The 22,143-nt window shown below is 39.2% G+C and overlaps 1 long non-coding RNA gene across 1 annotated transcript in view; it reads right to left on the reverse strand.

Moving 5' to 3' along the window:
• Positions 1 to 369: 369 nt before the first annotated feature.
• The window catches only part of LOC134557784 (uncharacterized), a 47,272-nt gene continuing 25,498 nt past the window's right edge, over positions 370 to 22,143 (reverse strand). The window contains exon 3 of the long non-coding RNA XR_010082181.1: positions 370 to 493. This is a non-coding gene — a long non-coding RNA (uncharacterized LOC134557784). The remainder of the gene's footprint in view (positions 494 to 22,143) is intronic.

Consider the following 22,143-nt stretch of genomic DNA (forward strand, 5'->3'; position numbering starts at 1 on the left):
GGAGACCAGTCAGTCCAATAAAAAAAAAATCTTAAGTCACAACTATTAGATTTCCTTCCCTTAAAGAGTATTATTTGAGGATGGAAAAGAAAGAGGCCTTTGACCCACCATACCAGCTGTTTAACAACTGTCAGGAAAAAGGATGTTTGTCAAATGCACAGATACATTTTAGCTATTATATAACAACCCATTGCATCCATGATTTTTCTGTCTGCAACAGCAAATAGTCTGTTTCACGTGATTTTCAGGGATTCAGCCAGAATACAGGTATATTTAGATATGTTATATTTAGATATTTGAGATTCTCCCACATTTCTAGGAATTATTTAAGTCAATTCAAGAACTGATCACATTGTATGTACAATATGTCTTACCTGCAGCCAGAGCAGAGAAGTCTAGTAGTCTGTGCACATGTCTAGGGAGAGGGGACAGACATCAACACACTCTGGGGCTCAGGAGAGATCCTTTAACCTCTTTGCCTCGGTTTCTCCATCTGCAAAACAGGGTAGAAATGAGACCTGAGTAAATATTATAAAACATTGTAATTCAAAGTAAAATTTTGAGTTAACAGCATTAGAAACACGTAACTACTTTCTGGTTTTGTCTGTCTGCAAAATTTGGAGCATATGTGCTGTACCAATATTAGCATGTCTTCACAGTCAACATCTAGAATGAATGCTTAAATATTCATTGACTTCAAATTTCAAATTGAAGTTTGAATTGACATTCATTCTGTAGATGTAACAGCATCAACCATTAATCAGGGAACAGAAATAATACCACTCAATTTATATAATCTACATACTGTGGTCAAAATGTATACTTCTAGATATATAATCTCAAAATTTTAAAGTATTAGCTGCTTAAGTAGATCATGTGGTACGTCCCCTCCCTCTTCTAACTGGCTGATTTATGTAACTGAGCAACCAAACAAAAATTCTGAGATGTATGTTCAGCTGTAACATTCACAATTTACATTGTGTATTGAATCAAGTAAATACGTAACTCATGCAATCAGGGAACAGAAGAAATAACATGATTTAGGTAACCAGCTATGACTATAAATGTATAAATAATCTAAACAAAAAACTCTAGGAATAAAGATTTTTAAAATGCATTACTCACTGAAGAGTTGTGTAAGTAACTACTGAATAAATACTCTCCACATTCACAAGAAAAGAAAAAATCCAAAATGTACCTAAGGAGTCATTGTGACTTGTTTGTTCAGATCTACCTACCCAGTTATTCTTCCCTCCCTTCCTCCCTCTTAAAATACACCTATATAAATGGAAATTCAAAGCCTATAGTGTCTAATGCACTGTCTTTGTGGATTAGTTAATTTTTAGGCAAGTTACAGGAGTATCTAATGCAAACATTTACATTTACTAAAAGGGGGGAAAAAGAAATATGAAGTTACCAAAATCATTATAGCCATTATTTGAACAGAACATTTCAACCCTGCTGAATGCTTGCATTCTTTCAGCTCTGTCCTTCTGGTATCTTTTCCAGCCCTTTTTTTTTTTTTAACTACATTCATACAGATACCATTGAGCAGCACAACAGTCACTAAGTGCATTTTTCCCATGTAATTGTTTTACATGGCCCCAAAATTTTGCACTTGCCAAATAATGTCCTGCTTTTCTCAACTTCTTGATTACTATGCAGGTTTTAGAAGTTTTAAGCTTCAAGGAGATTCACTATGGTAAAGAACAAGAAAAGAAAGGAGGAAACATGATTTAATTGAGCTTGTGTCTTTTACTTAAGCTCCTAGAGAGATATTCAAACTTTGGAAATGCAATCTCCAGATAAAGATAAAAGCTGCCGTGTTATGTCTCTGTGGACCAGAACACAACTGGCACTTAGCAAGTTGTCCTGTCTGCTGATGGGAGCAGCACGGATGAATCTGGCCAGTCCACTTGCACCTCCCTTTCTGAAACCAGTAATAAAGTTTGAGAGGGGTTATTTTTAAAGCAGCTCTTAGAGTGTTCCAGCTCACTACTGTCAGCTTCAGATCTCAAATGCAATTTGATTTATAATTACATTTTAAAAACTAGCATTAAAATAACATTAGAGGGGTCATAATCTGAACTTTTTAATAGTTAGGCACGTAGCATACATTTAGAAATGGATCTCCAACAGGATTCATCTGGAACATATTCTGACTGGAATTCCTTCCTTCAACCATTTCAGTACTCTGCTGAAGCTGGTGTGCCAAGAGGCCATGGTGGAGCCCTGGATTTTAGCATTGCTTCAAATGGAAACGGACTGAAATACGCTGCTGAACATTTGCTGGTCAAAGTCTTTCTTGCGTTATAGTGAGGCCCACATTTGTAAACACCAGCGGGTGAGAAAGTGCTAGAGAATCTGCAATTAGGCCTCTGCACTGAAAAGACAAGTGTTACATCCCTTGAAAAATCCAGTTGGCTCCATTGCATCTGAACCTTGAAGCCACTTTAATTTTCTTGGCCTCTGTGGCACAGGACAATTTGAAGGCACTGATCACTTTGAGTAGTTCCTAGAGGTCAGGTTCTGCCCATGCCTGCCAAAACACATGTAGAGTGAAAAAGCAGCATTCCCAACAAGTGCTCCTACCTGTCCTCCCAGCTGTGCAAACAGCTCTCCCAGGCATTCAGGGAACCTGTGCCTGCACCTCCCCAGCACAAGATGGGCTTCAGATGGGGCACAGGCTCCTTGCAAATTTTGCCTTGTTCTCCAAGTCCAACCTTCTGATAAGAAAACTTTCCAACTAATCAGCTTTGCACTGGTACCTAACTACAACACAGAGGCAAAAGGCAGGCAAGGAATTCAGTTTCTGAACACTAGTGCTGAAGTAAATGAGCTAGTAAAAAAAGAAAAAGCCTGTGCCTTAAACCAAGTTTGAAATTTTATAGGCTTTTACTCCATAATTTGTACTTGAGCCTTCTGTTATTTTTAAACAAATCTAATTTCTTACAGCTGTGAAATTTACATTTTAAGAGTGTCTAGTGGCCATGTGCATTAATTACTTTATTGTAATATTTTAATGAGTTTGGGGTTCAACTCTGAAAGAATCCTTCTGAATCCCTGCTTCCCCACAGAATTATACTAGAACCTGATTCAATCACAACTTCACACACCCTGGCCCAAACCCTGATGGACTTGCACAATATTTTCAGTTGTTTTAGGAAATTACTGAACTTTAAAACTGGCTCCAGATTTTAGGGATTTTTTTGTAGATCACCAAACTAGCATTTCCGTGATTCAGGAGCAGAGCTAGGCTTTGAGGAAGTTTCTTTTTAGAGCTGAGCTTGCTGGCTGAGCCTCATCTCAATGAAAGGAGGTAGCAAAACACAAAATTCAGCTGTGACAGTGAACACTTGGACCAGTCTTGTTCAAAATGACACACAATGCAATTGATTCCATCTCAGCATATATGACATAAAAACACACAGGGCTAAAAGATTAACCTCCCTAAGGAGCATCTAAATTCTCCAGGGCAGATTGAAATGCCCTGCTGAAGACTTCCACCTTTGTAAAAAACTGAAAATACTGCAGTAGCCATACTCCTGCTACAGTATACCCTTATGGATTTTGGTGGTCTGTGCTTTACTAAATTATTTCTTCTTCATCTATGAGTGTGCATAAGCAGACATAAGTAAAATGTGGGACTTAAGTAAAATGAACCTGTTTTTTCAGGCAGTTTTCCATAAAGATTTAGTGCCTGTTCTTGCACTGCTGCAGGTGCAAGTGCTCACCTGGTGACTGCAGCAGAAACCTGCAGACCACTGAGGATCTCTAGAATTTGAACTGAAGAGAGAAACCTTCTTACAACATCCAGTGCACTTTAATTCTCCATGAATAAGCTAAAGATGCAAATCCATAAAGCACTGAACAACGGGTTCAAGTACAAATAGAGATAAATGCAGGGAAAGTGGGACTGACTGTGTTTAGTTGACTGTGATAACAGTAAGAGGTTCATCAGCTGTCAAGTGCCACCACACATGCTGCACCCACAGAGTCATGCTTGGAAATCTGACCATTTTTGTCCCCAACTCTCACCTCTCTTGGCTAGGGCAAATGGAGAATTGCAACTTCAGTGAACTACCCAGCTTTTAAAAAAGCATGTTTTTAAACCACTTACAATAAGAGCAACAGTTATTATTCAGTACATGCTTTTTATCAGATTGAAGATAAACTTTATTATAACTGGTGGAGATGGTATCAATGATTTGTGGTCTATGTGAATTCTGTAATGAGAAATGGTAATCTGTCTTGGGGCAAACAATATTGTTCTGTTTACTATGCAATTAGCAATATTAAGTCAAGATTCTATAACTGATAGCTGAAAATAGGGGTGGTAGGAAGAAACTGGAAGCACTGGGAGCTGTCACAGGACAATTATCTGAGGTCTATAAATTATTTACGGTACTTTAGCCTGACATTCCCTCTCATCCTCCAAAAATCTTCCTCAGTGCTCCAGAGATGTTCATTGTAAAAGTATCGAGACTGTCAGCAGTTTGGGGCAAAGCCAGAATCTCTCCTTGTTGTGAATACTGAACATACAGTATAGTGCAGGAACTTCATTTTCAGAATGAAGCAGAAAGCAGCAATAAAATAACAAAAAAATCCCTCCAAAAAAGGGGTTTACTTTGAAATAATGAGCCAAAAAGCACAACAAAAAGAGGTGAGACCTAACCTCCAATTCTTGGCATATTTGATGTGAAATCAGGACAGAGTATTTCCCCTGCATTTAATCTCTTCTTTAATTTTATAATCTGAGTCCCACACCTTTGTGTGAGCAATATCCTGCACTTCTTGTTTACTCTTAGATCAGCCTTAAGCTACCACCATATGGAGCTGGGAACACCACAGACAGAGCAGAAACAGTCCTTAACTAATGGTCAGAGTAAATTGTGTTGGGAGTCAAGTGGGGCCACTCTCAAGTGGCTGGTTAAGAAAAGGCCTGACCTATAATGGAGCTTCTGTGTAAAACAATACATTTTTTACTTTACATTGTAAAGGATAGAACCATAAGTATGATCAGACACAGAAATTTCACATCCTTTTTCTAGTCTGTTCCTTAGCTGTACACATGCAGTCCAGTCCTTTTGGCTGTGATCCTGCAACAGTAAGAATTTTGAGATTACCTCAACAGGAACTCAGACAGAGCTACAGCACAGAGCTTTCACAGAGAACAAACAAGACCTATGAGGTGCTAGGGTCCTCCTTGCTAAACTGATCTTAAAAAAAATCAAATCATCACATTCTTAAAGTAGCCAATTCCATTTGTAGCTCTCTGGAAATGTGATGCTCCTCAGAGAGCTCCACTGCACCCAGCAGGCAAAAGCCACATTTAAGGCAGCGTGACGCAGCAGCGCTCTGGCAAGCGGGGTGCCACGGGGAAGTGACTGCTTCTGGCAGCCTCACAGCCCCTCCTGCACCCCTTTCCTTAAGGACTGGTGCCTTAAATTCCCATATACCACTGAATAACATCTGGCTCATCCAGAAGATTAGCAGCTTATTCCACCTTTGTTCTCTGCCTTCTTTTAGGATGAGCAATCAATGACAACCCAACAGGCAGAACCCTCCTGCACAAAAGCTAATAAAATTGCAGAATGTTTTAAGGAATGATGTAAAACTTAACAGAGAGTTATGGAAGGTATTCCCACACAGAATCTCTGTATAAATTCCAGTGCTACATGGAAGGGCTCTCAAATTCACTTGACTTTCCTGAACAGTGCAAGGCAAAACCAGCATCAAACAACTGCAAGAGCAGCCTCTTTAAAACTGATAAAAGTACAAACAGTTTTAATGGAGTTTGCAGTAAATTTGAGGGTTTTCTTTGTGCAAAATAACACTGAATTAGAATTTCATAGCAATAAAACAAATACATACTGGAAAAATAAATGGGAGGAAAAAATTATAGGAGTACAAAACTTCATGTTCAGGTACATGATATCTCAGTGATTGGTGAAAGTTATGCACAAACTTTTATTTTTTAAAAATCCACTCTTTGGAGGGAAAACACTCAATAATTGACATTTATAAGGCTTAATTTCTTTTTCTGAGGAGATCTTGAGTCAGTTCCTTCTTCATCACTATTGTTTAAAATTTATTCACAATTAAGAACTTCTCCTATACTAATAAACAGGAATAATAATTTTCTCCAGAAAGCATTTCTTTTCTTTCAGTTATTAGCCTACTTAAATGTTTTAATGGAACTCCTGACATACAACAGCACAAAAGGTCCTCTGACCATAATACAAAGTGAGGGATGAGATTTCTAAAAACTTTTGTATGAAGGTGGTCTAGGATTGACAAAAACTATCTTTAAAGGTCATAAATTAGGTACTCTCTTAAATGTAATTCAATCATTCACTGTTATAGGAGCTTGATTCTATTAGTTGTCCTATGCATTTTAGAAAATAGAACTCCATTAACATTATTCACTTATAGCTTCCTTCTATAAGTGGATATTCTGCTCAACAGGCTTTAAATAGATTTTTTCCCCCCTGAAATTGCTATTAAGCATACTTTTACTCAAAGGGCAAAGTAGGCATAGGATTATGCTTGTACTTCATGCAAAGGATACATTTTCAGCAATCAGAACCACATTCCTATGAAGTAAAAATACTCTATATAAGCCGATTGTTTCTATCCCTCCTAACCTTGCTCAATAAGGACTCTATTCTGATCTTTTGGGTTACACACAAGTTTTCCAATTTGGCTGAATAAAGGTATCTTGTTGGGCAGCTTCATGAGCATATTCTGTGTCTTGAATTCTGACCTTGGCACATTCAAGGTGGATCTCAATTATAAGATGCTGCTCAGAGAAGAAAAAATACTTTAAATAAAAAAAATCTGCATTTTTTTTTTTTTACTTTCTTCTGTTAAGCAATACATTATAGAATCCTGCTTTTACATACCAGGCCTTGGAGAAACATTAAAATTATAAACCTTGATAAAGTGACCACAGCACTTATATAGCCACAAGATTTTTGGAGCAAGTTGCCTAACCCGTAGTTACATTTCAGCCACTGAAACCTCTAGTGAAGATCATACACCTCTGATTCCGTGTTGATTTTACTGAGTGGTGCTATGCCCTGACCTCTCTCAGCTTAGAGGCTCTGCTCTGCTCGTGCAGAGGGCACTGTGCAGGGCCAAGCCGCAGATCCCACAGCAGTGTCAGGGGATTTGAGCCACCCTGCGATGCCGAGCCACATGCAGCAATAATCTGCCACACAGACAGGCTCTGACCCGCTGAGGTGCTGGAGTTACAACAGCACAATCTCTACATAAAATATGCATATGCTGAGAGCCAAATCCTCTTTCAGCTGGTTACCATATTCTGTGTTCATGTCTCGCTGTTTAAAGCAGGACACATGGCAGAAATCCTACACTGTTGTTCTTCTCATTGGCCACGCCAATCCCAGATAATCAAGTCAGGGCAGATACTTTTTTCCCAGAGGAAAGGGTTGAATTTCATCTGACCACCGAGCTTCAGCTTGCACTTGAGGTTCTAATTTTCTTCTGGTCTTAGCCCATTTCTGTCTTGCTCTGGCACATACTGCCCTAGTAAGTACATTTATTACCTGAGTAATTCCTCTGAGGGCTGTCTTACTTTCACTTTATATCTGGACTCACATAAGCATCTCCCCATTTTACAAGGAAACATTTATTAGCCTCTGATAGGAGCTTCCTGTTGCACCCTGCAGGATCCCATTGTCTGTTACTCTTCAAAAGCAGGCTAGCAAGTTGTCCCCCGGGCGGCTCTCGCGCGGTGTTTGAGCGCTGGCCGTGCGGCACAGACACGGAGAAGGCACGGAGGGGCATGACCAGGCCTTGCAGGTTATCTTCCTGGCCTGTTCACAAACTCTGCTCAGCAGGCCACACACAGAGGCAACATGGAGCCCTTACACAGTGGTAGGAGTCAACCTCACCAAATACCAGCACTGGGTGCCCCTGCAATTTCCGGGGTGCCCCTGCAATTTCTAGGGTGCCCCATTCATGCTCCTTTTTCGTGCCCTTGGGACTAGTGCAGAAAAGACCTGTGAAAGTCTCCTTCACCCAAGGATTCCTCAACTATGAGGTTGATCTTATTACTTTGGGACACTTGAACTGTAGAGGGTAAGCCTATTATATCATAAAAACAGGGATTTCTGCTGTAATTCTTCCAGTTCACAGCTAATTATCTTACTTGAGAGCTGCTCATGGGATTTTTTTCCAGGTGGTTGTGGATCATCACTGCATATTCCAGGTCCACCCTGCAAAAATCGTCAGTGTAGCAACTATTTGGTAAAGTTGGTCCTGTCCAAAAACTGCCCAGCATTCCACAGTGTTACACAGGAAACTTTGGCCATGATCTGCCCCCAGCCACAGCCCAGACATATCATCAGAGGAGGTAAAGAAGTATAATCACAAGAAAATAAAGTGGCATGGATTTGCCCCAGCTGTAGGTCTGGACCCACCCTAGGGACAAGAAAAAGGGTTCAGTGCATAGTCTACGTTGCTTGAAACCATGTGAAGTCTCTCATCCCCATCAGCCTGCTATTTTTTACTTCTATGGGAGCAGACAACATTCGCATTCAGCTGCTCACTTATAAATAAAAAACATTTTTACATGGGTGGATTGGAGTGGCCTGTTTTTTCCCCCTTCTTTCGGTTCCCATTATTTTATATATTACACACATGTTCTGTCAGCAAAGCTCACTTTGTTATCTGAAACATCTGTGGTACCCTGCCGTGGAGAGGGCCAGCACTGCTGCTGCTGTTGCTGCCTGTCTTTATTAGCCACCGATTTGCTGATGCCGTCCTCGACGGCTCCAGTCGGCCTCCGCAGCGCCGGGGCTGCACGGCACGACCGTGGGGCTCTGGGACCTGCCAGAGGGTCCTGCAGCTGCACAGGGGGACTGTTGCCCTCCAGAGGAGGGTATGAAACCAAGATTTCATGTGGGAGCTCATGCAAGCACTGGTGTTTGTATTTCTAAAGGAATCTCTGTGAATTTATCTGCAATGCCATTGCAAGGAGGCACATCCTCATCAGAACGAAAGGAACTCCTGCCTGAGGCTTTCCTGAGATCTGGCTGTTGAGTGGCCATAACATTTTCTTCTTTTTTTTTTTTTTTGTTTGGTCAGGTGAAAAGTTTCCTGGATTGATCTCCTTTAGCCTTATTTTCAAGTGCATTTTGCAGTCATAGCCCTGACATACTGCTCAGTCCCATGAAACTCTCTGGGATCTACTGTTTCTGAAAAGATTATTACCTAAGGCATATGAGTATGGATTTCTTATGGAGTCAAGACAAGTTTTTAAAAGATCAACTTTGATATGAAAATATGTATATGTTTCTTAAATAACATATTTATAGATAAGATATTCAGGTCACCTGAGAGGAAATGAAGCTATTTCTATGTATTTTATACATGTACTTTCAGCAAGCAATAGCACTTCAGTAAAATCAGCTTAACCATTTCCCCTCTGAAAAACCATTACCCTCTTATCTTCATATGGATTTCTTATGCAACAGATGAGAGGAATATACATTCCATAGAAGAATTTGAGAGATGAATGTTAAACCACAAAACTTAACAAGAACATTTAGGGGAAGATGCAAGAACAACTCACCAAAAGACTCACATGGACCAGATTTCCAGCTGCTGGCATTGCCTCTGTGGGTCTACGGTTTTAAGAAACTGCTTTCTAATACAAAGGTAAGACAATAAGAAGTGAAAGGCAGTTCCTTTTCTTTTTTTTTTTTAAATCTATTTATTGATGACATAAAAATCTGAGCTGAGTCCTGACTCCCCTAGGTACACTCAAACTGGCTTTCTTGTAGATTTTTCAGATCTCTCAAGGACTGGGAGCCTGATACAGAGATTAATTATTGTATGGAAGCATCATGTGACTTCTGTCACAAATCTTTTACATGCAAGTCCGTGTGCATATGTGGCCCATTCAAGATTCCAGATTGAAGACTGATGTGGAGATAATTATAAATTAAAATAAAACACAGCTTTTGAAATAACACCATGTTTTCTTTACAAAGTAATTGATCACCTAACCCCAGAAGGAAGGTTCAAAAGTTACCATATAACAAAGTGTTAGTAGCAAGCTGCTTGCTATGTCTTTCAGGATCAAGACCATGATGACAAGGATAGAGAATCAAGAAAATAAATGCCACAAAGTTACCTCTCCCCTCCTCAACTCCCTTTTGCTTGGAGCATTACTTACTTTCAAATTAGATTTGTTTATATTACACAGCTTTAGTGCCCCAAAACATCTAAATTTTGTGCAGAAACACTTGGAAGAGTATTTCCATATTTAAAATCTGAACCTCATTTCCTATTCCCTGAAAATAAGTGAGATGTGATAGCACTGGTCTCCAAAATAATCTTTGGATTCCCCACTAACAATTTGATGTACAGTAGAACAAGGTTCAGAATTGCTCCCTGGTCAATTCACCATGTTTTGCCAGACTAGGAACTAATCACAGGCTGTTCCCCCTGCCCCAAGCATATTCTCAGAGGGAAAAATGGGATGGGATACTGTTGCTACTGCTGCCAGTTGCTGAGGATTGTCTATAGAAGGTATTTCAAATCCCCTGGTGGCCAAGGAAGTCACAGATGTTTTCCACTACCAGAGGAGTACAAAGTACCTGAGCAACAGCAAAGATCTGATCTTAAACTTACAAGATAGCTCTTCTTTGGAGGAAAGTGCAAGGAAAAAATAAAATTAATGTATATGCATGAACAAGTCCAAAACTTGGAAGATGAACTGAAAAGTCAATTATCTTTTTATAAATTTTAAAACTGTAAACAGATTCAAGCAGGACAGTTTTCAATCTGTCCAGTTCATTCTTCAGGATATATGTACAAGATGGAAAAAGACTTTATATAAAGAAATATACTAACTTGAAGGGATGATATTGTGGGGGAAAGGAGAAAATTAGTGCAGCGTTATGTTGGAATGATAGTAATTTCTCTTTTACCCTTTGTGCATGTCACCGTCTATTGTTACACAGTTTTTTAACATTCATCTGAATATTTCATCCATGCAAAAATTAGTCCCAGAATCTTTTTTCTGAATAATGTTTGGCGGTCACTGCTTCACAACTGCAAACAATCCTTTATTGCTATTGAGTGCTACAGTCAGGCTTTTTTCATGCTGGAGGTTAGAATCTGATCCTAAGTCCATTAAATCACACAGTCTTTTTAAAGTTTAATCTTGAGAGGATTTGAGTTATAAACAAAGGACACTATACACGGGAAAGAAACAACAGAAAACTATGAACTTATGACATTAATGTAACCTCAAGTTCAAATTTTGTGTGTGATTTAGCAAGAAAATGTTGAGCTTTCGGCAGCAGCACTTACGCCCTGGCATGTGGGCAAAGCTAAACTGAGCATTGATGCTCACATCCAAAACACACATATGGATCCCATCTACTACTATAGACGTGATTCTTCATGTGCAAAACATGTGTCTGACTGCTTTTCTTCGGCTTTTTAAGATGTGCTTCTTTTTCTCTGGTGGGGGCAGGGAGCAGAGAAGTAAATAAATAATTTGCGTGGTCCTTGAATATACATTATCTATGAAGAGAACAGCCTGGGATTCAAGGGCAGGTGAAAAGCCTGAACTTCAGCTAAAAGTATCAATTTCAGCAAACAACCAAGTGCCGACAGAGAGAAACTTAGTCCACTCTACAGCTTCTGCAACACACTAATCTATCCCACTGTATAATTGCTAGATAGGAAAGGGAAAAAGGGCTCCAGATGCTAATAACTTGGAAGTGGTAATTAGCGGAGTCCGCATTACTGCTGCGAGACTCCCATCTTCCCTTGATTACTGGAAAGAATCTTTTTTCCAGTGGGTCTCCTTCTCACTTCTAAACAAGCACTTCTGTGTTCCTAAGCCCCTTCTCTGTCTCACTGAACACATCAACAGGAATCTGATTGGGCCCAGAAAACTTTCTCTACCTCCCTTAACATTGGAAGGATGCTCTGTTTCCCACAGAAAATGTAGGAAGATATCCACAATGTTATAAGGTGATCTAACGGGGAAGTACCACCAGCCCCAACTTTCAGCTATACAAGATGAAAATTGCCTTCTGCAGCCCCAGCCTGAGTGTGACAGAGAACAAGAGAGTCTGCTTCCCTTGCTTTAAGGGGTAACAAATATCTTGAAAGGCTCCTTGAGCATTTATAATCTCTGGGATCACAGAGACAAAGTAAGTCTGGAAAGGGTCTGAACGTCGCATGAGAAAGTAAAAGGAAAAATACACTTATCACAAAGAGGGAATGCATTTGTATTATTATATTGAAATAGCATAAGGCTACAATGACAGGCTATAAATTTTTCTCTTGGACTGTAACCAATATTTTCCATTTCAAGTAACAACAGTGTAAGAAAGAGCGACTCAGAATTAATAGGAATTATGGACATAAATTGGTAGGTACTTAGGTGAAAAAGAACCTCAAATTCAGCTGCTGTAAAAGGAGAAAAGGTTAACTAGCCCTGTGAGCAACCCTTGGACCCATTTATACTGCTGACAAAGTGACCAAAAAGGTATGCTTAGATTTTATCAATGATGCCCATCTTTATAATTCTCAGATTCATAGCCCAGAACGTTACAGTGAATTTTTGGCAGTGAAAAGCCTCTTGTTTTTATGTCTGAAATTTAACATTAAACATAACACTAAACCTAATCTATGATACAGATAATAATAGCAGTGATAGTAACTACATGGTTCTGCAGTGATGAGAATTAAGTTACAGAAATATCTCACTTCTACTTTTTCTGATTTGATATGTCATTTCATTAAACAACCATGAATTATTGAATATTAATAATTTTAAATCAGTGATTTGCCTTAAGATATACACTTACACACTATTAGTATTTTTCTTAACCATTTTGTTGCTGTAACTGGCTATTGAAACACTGGCTGTATCGTAAAAAAAAATTAAAATCTACCAGCCAACCAAGCAAACCAGGACTGGGCTGCAAGGAGCCTGTTAGCCAAAGCCAGTGTACATTAGCAAAGGTGGGTCCACAAGACAAACAATCTCTCCTCTGTTTTAAGACTCAATGCTACATTTGATTTGGTACATGTAAATCCACATGATTTTCTTACAGGTCCATCAAACCTTGAGAGATAAGTCTTAAAACTGAAACTAAACCTGACAAGTCCTCTTTTTTCTCCACTCTACAGACTTCTAAAAAGAGGAGGACTGCAAATATTGTAAAAAACTAAAATCAATGCAAAGTGGTTTAGCACAGGTGTTGCTGTTATTGTGCTCCATTTGGAAAGCCCACACATTCAGCACACCTTCAATTCGCACACCCAGCTGTGTGAGGTGGTGGGCTATTGTTAGTTTACAGGTTTGCAATAAAAAGCATGAAGTAATATTGGCAAGCTCAGGAGCTTTTTTTTTTTCCTTATGATGTCTCCCTGCATCTATTTATCTAGTTCTCCTTGCTTTGTTTCTGCTTTTATATTCAGCATATTCAAAACAGGGTCGGGAGAGGTTTTAAAGATGTAATGCCACGCTCAAGCCTTTTGAACACTAAGAGAAAACCTCAAAAGGTTCACGCATAAAGGAACAAAGATATAAGGATGGCTTTGAACCTGAGGGGCTCTCTCACTGCAAGCAAGTGCATTGCCAGCATGTCACAGGTGTACACCACATGAGCAAGTGAAAAAATAAAATGCCTTTGTGAAGGGGTGTGATGCTGACGGGTCCGAGTGCAGAATGCATTAATCCCAGGGTGAGCGCGTGCATCTGTTAGATATTTATGTAGTTCCTACCAGTAGTTTGTACAGATATCTGAGCAGGTGAACGTCAACAGCTTTGAAACCATATGTTAAAGGGAGGCTGGGAGAGGGTAGGGGAAGGCCACCAGGCATTCCAGGTGTGACAGGAGGGCAGGCACCCCCAGCCTGAACATGGCCCTGGGCAGTCGGCACTCCGGGGCCAGCCTCAGACTCCTGCTGCCTGAGCTGTGGGACACCAGGGCAGACAACTGGGTCTTCCTCTCAATCTCCCCCTGCTTGAACGAGAGATACTAAATGTAACCACACAATGACAATTTTCTTTCATGTCTCCCTAATTTCTGTCTTTTTTTTCTTTTCTTTTTTTTTTCCTCTTTTCTTATTCTACCTTTTTTTTTTTTTTTTTTTGATGGGGAGTAAGAAATTTTTTTTATGGATTCAAATGGTTTGTTTTGTAGAGTTGCATTAAAATAATTTTTAGATGTTGACTTTAGTTTGTTGGAAGAAGACAGAGTGAAGATCTCTGTCTCTTGGTGGTTACAGGAACACACTACAGCAGAAAAGAGCCAAGTCCTGTTCCTTTGTCTGGTTCAGAAATTGTTTTATTTTTGTTTTTCTATATTAATTCTGAGACACTCGACTTTGGAAATGGCATGCATCAGAACCTGGGTCATCCCATTTCCCAAAACAGTCTCCTGACCACCAGACTGCACTCCTGGTAAGTACATGTATAAGCACAGTTGAATCCCACCTGTATTCAAAAGAAAAAAATCAGTTTTAAGAAAAACAATGCACTTTCATAAAGTGACATTTTGTCTATAATGTTTAGTTTCTCTGCTAAATATCCTCAGCAAGGAACTGTGAGAATTCATTCATCTTTAAAAGAATTTATAAAACATGCTGAGAGGTCTCTGGCTGAAATGTATGATTTTTTTTTTATGATTAGCACAGAGTATTAGAATCAAAAATTGTCAGTTTATACACCCCTTTAACCTAGACCACTCAGTTACTCCTACCATACATGACTTTTGGGAAATTAAAGGGAAACTGTTTTGATAATAAATGTGAAGCTTCTAAAGGAGGTATGTTAGGAAAATTTTCCTTCAAATTAAAATTTTCTGTCAAATAGAGAAAAAAAATTCTCAAATCCTCTCCACTTCAAACAGCCTAGAAACTACCTTGAACCCTCCATGGTTCAAGGTTCTCTCAAAGGTAAGGGAATCAAAAACTAGCTTGGGAGTCCTCTAAGACCCTATTACTAGAGGAGTAATTCCATCTTTGAAAATCTTGGTGTGATGAAGTGAGTTCATCAAGAATTGCAATTTCATTTTGTCCTCAATGGTCCATAGACACACACAGCACTGGAGAGCTGTGCCTTCCTCACTCTTCTGAAATATTACAGCTTCACTGAAAACCTTGCAGGAAGGATCCACACACAGGGCACGGGGCTTGTAGTTCAGCATTGCCCAAACTCTGCTCCCAAACATTACTACTCCATAGCAAATCCCATGAATTTCAACAGCTCCACTGAGACTGTTGCTAAGTGCTTCTGAAAATATCTAATCACACCTTCCCATCCTCTTGTATATCTACCTCTCACAATATCAGAACACACACTCTGTAGTAGCCCTTTTCAATTTATTTCCCACATAATTCCCTTGCCAAGAAGATATTGTTTGTACTTCCACCTTCACTGAGTAATTAACTTGTTCCAGTCCTTGGAAATGAAACCCTCACCCCTGCTTTTGCCCCAGCCCTCAACAACCTCTTGCAAGGCTCCTCTTGAGGCTCACTGTCCCATGGAGTGGGGGAAGACACACCTTAATTGTTCTGTGCTTAGCACCTGAGAGGGAAAGATCACTTGTTTTTTATTGCTCTGCTTTACTTTAATGAAGCACAGTTAATAAAGAAGGGGTGTGAATGAAGCTGGTGGTTTAACAGAGATCCACCACCCTTGCTGTTGGAGGCCCTTTGGAGTGCCCCCACTCCAGCATCTGGTCTGGAGTGGGCAAATTCCAGGGTTCTCCATGGAAAGGAAAACATCAGGAACAACATCTCAACTGTGTAGTAGAATATGTTAATTGAGGTCTTTAATTTGGGAGTTGTGCGTTGCATGGCATCTGTGAAATATGCCCCAAACATTCTTAGGACTATGGCTCAAAGAGGTTGATTAAAATTGAGTAAAATCAGTCTCTCATCCTTCTGTTTAAAAAATGAGAATTCATTTATTCAGTTTAATTCAAAGATTTATATATGATTAAAATTACTATAAGATGTCTAGCTTTTCTGCAATAAACTGCAATGGCCATCAAAATATTGATAGTCATTGGTAAATTACTTCTGGTGTTTAATCAATGTTATTTTTTTATCATCCAATTTTTTCTTCAAGTCAGCTTCTAACACTAAACTACATTTCATCAAGGTTGGTAAAATGTTTAGAAAGGAACAGATGTCAGAATATGGGGATTGCCAATAACACTGATGGAAGCCAGTAATTTCTTTCCTGTCCAAAGGCAAAAGAATGAAGAATAATCTAGACTGTATACAATAATACAAGATTTACTACAACATTAATGGCTATAAAAAGTAAAAGTATACAAAAGCTATCTCCATTTTTTTCAAGCCATCACTAAGGGCAGTGTTTTTCAATTTGAGACAATTTTTACAGGAAAATGAAAGGTCTATGTATTCTTAAACCTTTTAATATCCATGAAATACAGATGAAGGCACAGGCTAGTGTTAGTTGCTTCCAAATATACTTGTATATTAGTCTATTGTGCAAGTTAATAATTTTGCCAAATCTCAAAAAATGTGGATGCAATCTTTCCTTTAAGAAAGCGGCTCAGCTTGTTATTTACAGATTGTAACATTTACATAAGAGTTTGGTTTAACAAGAGATATAAATATAGATAAAACCCTAAGGACTTCATTCTTTAAACTGCCCTCTAAAAATCTGCCCTACAATTTGCACACTGAATTTTGTGCAGACTATTCTTGGAAGTCTTTTGTGAATTAGGGAGAACTGACTCGAAACAGGGGCTGGTTAATCACAATTTTGCAAATTGTACGTAGCAATCATCCTCACATTGTGAAATTCAGATCTATAAAATGCTGATGTTTTAAAGCTGAAAAATAAATAAGCTAAGTTGGAGTACATTGCTAAGGAAGAAAAAAAGAGTAGAAGACCCTTTGCAAAGAAATCCTAAAAAAAAAATTAGAGTAAGAGAAGTGGCATCATAAAGTGCATCTCCATTCTACATCCCAACTGTAAGCCCACCCTGGAAATAATGTTAGCAGCTGACTGTCCCTGCCCCAGTCTGATGCCAGCACTCACCTGAATACACCAGACAAACTCCTGCATTTCTGAGAATAAACCTGTGGGAGTTTATTATTTTAGCAGCCTCCTGTTCACCAGCCCCCCACTGGACGAGCCTGCAGTGGAGGAAGGGCTGGAGCAGCTTCACCCTGCGCGTGCCCATGGCTGTCCCCCTGTGCCCCAGCCAGCGCTGCTGTCACTGCACACTGCACGGGCACTGGGGCACCCACCACAGCCACATGGACACCACACGGGAAGGTGCATGCTGAATGCAGGCACTTGGCAATAAGGGCTGGCAACTAAACAGTCCGAGGGACAAGGAGCACAATTTACGTGGAAAAGATGATGCCTTAAGAAGAATGTTTTGTTCTGCTTTAAGCTGCAGTTAACAGAATTTCATCAGCAGCTGATTCAAAATTCTTCTTTTCCACACAGGTTTTGCAATTCCTAACACTTAGTATAAATGAAGGTCTCTTTCTATTTATTTTTTCTTATCTGTTAGAGAAGGACCTTGACAAACAGACTGTTTTGAGTGTACAAGGATATGCTGAAATTCAGGCAAAATATTTTCTGTTACCAATATGAGTATAAAGACAAGAACTTTCCAGTGGGGTTCAGCAGTGACACAGTGTGTGTCAGTCACCTTCCCGCCATTCCAGGCCCCTTCACTATGGACACAAGCCACAAACAGTGGAAACTCTGTTTTCCTGATGTTGATCCTCCCCAAAGGTCAGGTTTCTTACCTCAAACATTCCAGCAGTTGCTTAGACTGCACTTCAGGAATTTTGTGTAACATTACTTTTACAAAGCAAATATTTATGTTAGTAAATACCATTAAAGTATTACTGTCATACAGGTATTCTCATTAGCAAACTGCTAAATAGGAGGAAGAGAATTTTAAACTAAATGGATAAAAACATACTATATTTGTGTATTAAACAAACTTAACCATATTACTTGACTGTGCTAAGTGTTTTGCCAAACATGAAGTCCGGCTATTAACTATTTTTATAGGAATTAGTGTTTTTAGAATTGCTACAAATTCAGGATTCATGCCTTTGCTACAGGGAGCAGGCAGATGCAGAAGGCCCTACAATGAACAGAACAAATAGTTATTACCAGGATTTCACAAAAGTAGTGGTCAGGAAAAAAAGAAAAAGGAAAACAAAGGACCCACAGGAACCTTATAGGGAGATGAAATAAGGAAATTCCTCTTGAATGGGAGAGGCTTACATTCATGCTTGGCTCTGAAAAGGTAATTCAGGGATTTAGCTTCACACATGGTAAGTGAATATCCTGAGCATCAGGCTCAGTTATTCTGGTAGAACACATTTACTCACCCACTCCTGCTGGAGCTACCCCTTTTGTTGTCCTTTTCCCTTTTTTAATTGAAGAAAGCATTTAGCCTACAGCTCCATCATTGCATCTGAGTGTCAAAAGGAGAAGAGTTCAGGAATCTCAAAGTACATATTATTGATTCAACCAGAACAGCTTTAGCAATTTTGCCCAATGAAACAAAACTTTTCAATATCTGGAATTTTTAAAGGATTAAAAGAAAACTCTCTCCTTTTAGTTCCATTCCACTACTCAGATGGGAACCAAGATCTTCAGAGGTAGAGCTGAGCACCTTCTTTTGTTTCCAATGCTTGTCACTTCTGAGGCCAAGTCTACTTCAGGAAAAGCTCCCATGTTACTTATTAATTCAAAATAAGCCTATTTTTAAGGCCCTAACAGATGATGTCTCTTGTGAAAAGGGAACATGGGACACTCAAAGCAATGAAAGGCTGTAGGTGGGAAGGAGTCTTTGAGGGACATTATCTAGATGATGAAGCCTCCCCTAAAAACTTTGGAAGATTCTTGTTTGCTATTTTGAAGACAACCTGCCTGTGAGTCCAGATGTACTCATCCAGACTTTCAAACACACATTTCAATATGATCTGAGTTTAAATGTAAGATGGTAAATGAGCTATTCATCATCACACAAAATCATCTTAAATATCACCTGAGCCATTTCACTTATTTGAGAAATGTTGGCAGCTCTGAAGTTGAAAACACTGTATATTTCAGAGACAAAATGCCTACGACTGTATTTTTTAATTTAACATAATGAAGCCAAAAAGGTGATTTATTCTTTGTTTGTTACATCCAGTTATGCTGATAATTAGTCAAATGCTTTGCCTCTATGTTTTTGTTACTTTCCTGAGTATTTCTACTGAAGGATTTTACTCTTCCTGCAGCCCAGCTTTTATTCACAATCTGAGAGCATTGTATTTTCTATTTGTTATTGTGTTCTATGCAAAGATGTTTCAGAAACATAATTTTAGTATGGATTCAAAATTCAGAGCTCTCTAAAAAAATAATTATGTGTCTAAGGACCCACACAGGCCTCCAGCACCAGGTGATTCACAGTCCCAGTGCACTGGGGTTTGAGCAGCAGCCAGTTCAGGTAGGGCACAGGACAGGTACACACAGAGCAGGCCAGCAGTGTTTGATTCTGTGTGTTGACCCAGACATTAGGATGTTTACTGTCTGCATCTGACTCCTTCCCCTCCTGAAAAGCTCTGCAAAACCAAACCAGCTCATGACACTTCAGCCTTCTGATGGATACATCAAGCTCTGCCTCTCAGCATTTCTCTACTGCTTGGGAAGATTTGACCTCATGGCTCTAACAAATCACACCAACTGCCTGGGCAGCACAAGGCATTTCTTCACACGAGTCCAGAGTCTTGCAGGGCAACATGAGGCATCTGCTTGAGAAAACTGTAGGCAGTTGCTTAGGAGCAGAGTAGAATGTTGCTTTACAGTCCACTATAATTTTATTTTTATTACTACTACTACTTAACAGGAGTACTTTGGAATGACTAAAGTTGTCTGCTCAAAGCCAAACTCTTTCCAGATGCTGCTGCTCACAGTCCAGTCTGAGAACAGCAGAAATTCCTGATGCTGCCTCTGAAGGGATACAGACCTTAATTCCACGAGCCAGAGAGACTCAAGAGATACTACTAATTAAAAACAAAATACTCAACTCCTAAAAAAAAAAAAAAATCTACAAATCAGCATCAGGGTATTTTAAATTATCCCTTAACTCCCATAATGAAAAGAGCTTAAAAATGTCTTTCTTTGGAGCCAGTTGTAAGTACTTTTTTGGTTACATCCACATAGACAAGAGATCCTACCCTTAAAGTTTTAGAACTCTCTAAGAAGATCCAGAGGACTTAGCCTCATTAAGCCACTTAGGAATGTTTAAGGAAAGCACCCATAGGAACAACATTTTCAAAACCATTGAACATCACAGAAGACATGATCACTAGTTTCAAATTTTAAAAAGTTTTAACACTTTAAAATAATAGAAATTTTATATACAGACAATATAGAAAAGTGTTATGAGGGTCACCAAATCTGTTTCCTCCTCTGTGATTCTTGTGGCCCAGTGTCTCTGGCCTCACTGCATTTGTGCATCTGAAGCCATCTCCTGCCTCAGACCAACCTGGAGCTGGTCTACACCAGCTGCAGCTCTGCCTGCTCACTGGGGAAATTTCAAGTTTGTTTTGAATAACTTCCCCTGTTTACCAATATTTTGAAGAAGTTCAAATCTAAAATCTCTGCAGCTAGAAATATACAACACGAAATGTGCCAGCATAAGAAAATTTGAACAGACACTCACAATTTACTTGGTTCCCTGTTAGGGGAATGAGAAAGATGCACATTACTTCCATCATCTGTCCTTAAGTGTTTTTTGTCAAATTTTGACTCTGCCACCATTCTTCAGTGACAAACATTAGGTGTGACATCTTTTGACACAGTGTCAATAGTGACATCAGTAATATTTGACACAAGGCACATTGGGGTTATTTGACACAGACAATTGGATAGCTCAGGGCACTGGAGATCCAATGCATAAAGAGTTATACCTCCAAGTCACCAGTGAATATCCAGCCCAGTGTTTTCTAGCTGCTACCAAATGATGGCTCCTCAGAGTCTTATAGAGGAGGAGTCTGGGTATATTGAACAGATGTCCAGAAAACAAAATTCAACACAATAAATTACATTAATCTGTGCCCTATGTTGAAACACCATGGAATGAATAGTCAGTGACAAAGCTATTCTTCTACTGCTATCTGTAATTCCTTTTAAAAATGGTTGAATCCCAAAGGAGACATGGGAGGATCAAATGAGTCAGAGAGCACTACAGCTCCAGTCTCCTGAATAAGATTTCTGTCTCAACAGCTTTCAGTCCCATGGCTTTCATTAACAGTTAAATACACTTAGGGGAAAATACAAATGTGAAATCTTACTTTCAATGATGTGTTTTCCAAATATTTCACAATTGGCTAATATACAGGACTCACAAATGCTGAACAGAAGCAAAATGAATTACATATATGATCACTTTAGAATTTCCTAGAGTGCCACAGTCCTGATTAAACAAAGCACTTCTACCTACATCCAATACAGCACTCATCTAAGACCAGAGTCCTGCAATATCTGTTATGCATCTGGCTGAGCTCCCAAATCCTGCATTCAGCCCTAAGGTCCATTACTCAAAACCTGGAAGCTCTGGACATGAGCAGAAGGAGGTGTTAGTCCTGGGTACACAGGGAACTACCTGGACTTACAGGGACACTCATTTGCCTGAGGTGCTTGGGTGCTTGGAGAATTTCATACCACTAAGCCAAAGATTTAGCAATCTAAGTTCCATTGAATCCTCTTTTGAAGCAGATGTTTTACATTTTTATCTTACTCTAAGGTTATGCTTGTGTTCATACACCTTTAGGACATGCAACTTCATGGGAACAGGACCTCTTAAGGGACAAGGTAAGGTTTTTTCAAAGTTCAGAGCTAAGTGGTTTACTTATAGATCTCTTTTTTTTTTAATAACTACCAAGTCATAGGTAATTAATGAAGAAAATGCACTCCTTTTATTCCTATTTTAGATTAAAATGTGATTCACATTAGCCTTTTTATCACAGGAAGCCATCTATATGACCATGCAACTGCAGAATAGTGTTCAATCAATAGCCAGAACCAACAGTTGGGCTACCAACAGATTCCCTAGAACACTTTATTTATTTTAAATA

This window comes from Prinia subflava, chromosome 13, assembly GCF_021018805.1.
Source record: "Prinia subflava isolate CZ2003 ecotype Zambia chromosome 13, Cam_Psub_1.2, whole genome shotgun sequence".
NCBI classification, from domain to species: domain Eukaryota; kingdom Metazoa; phylum Chordata; class Aves; order Passeriformes; family Cisticolidae; genus Prinia; species Prinia subflava.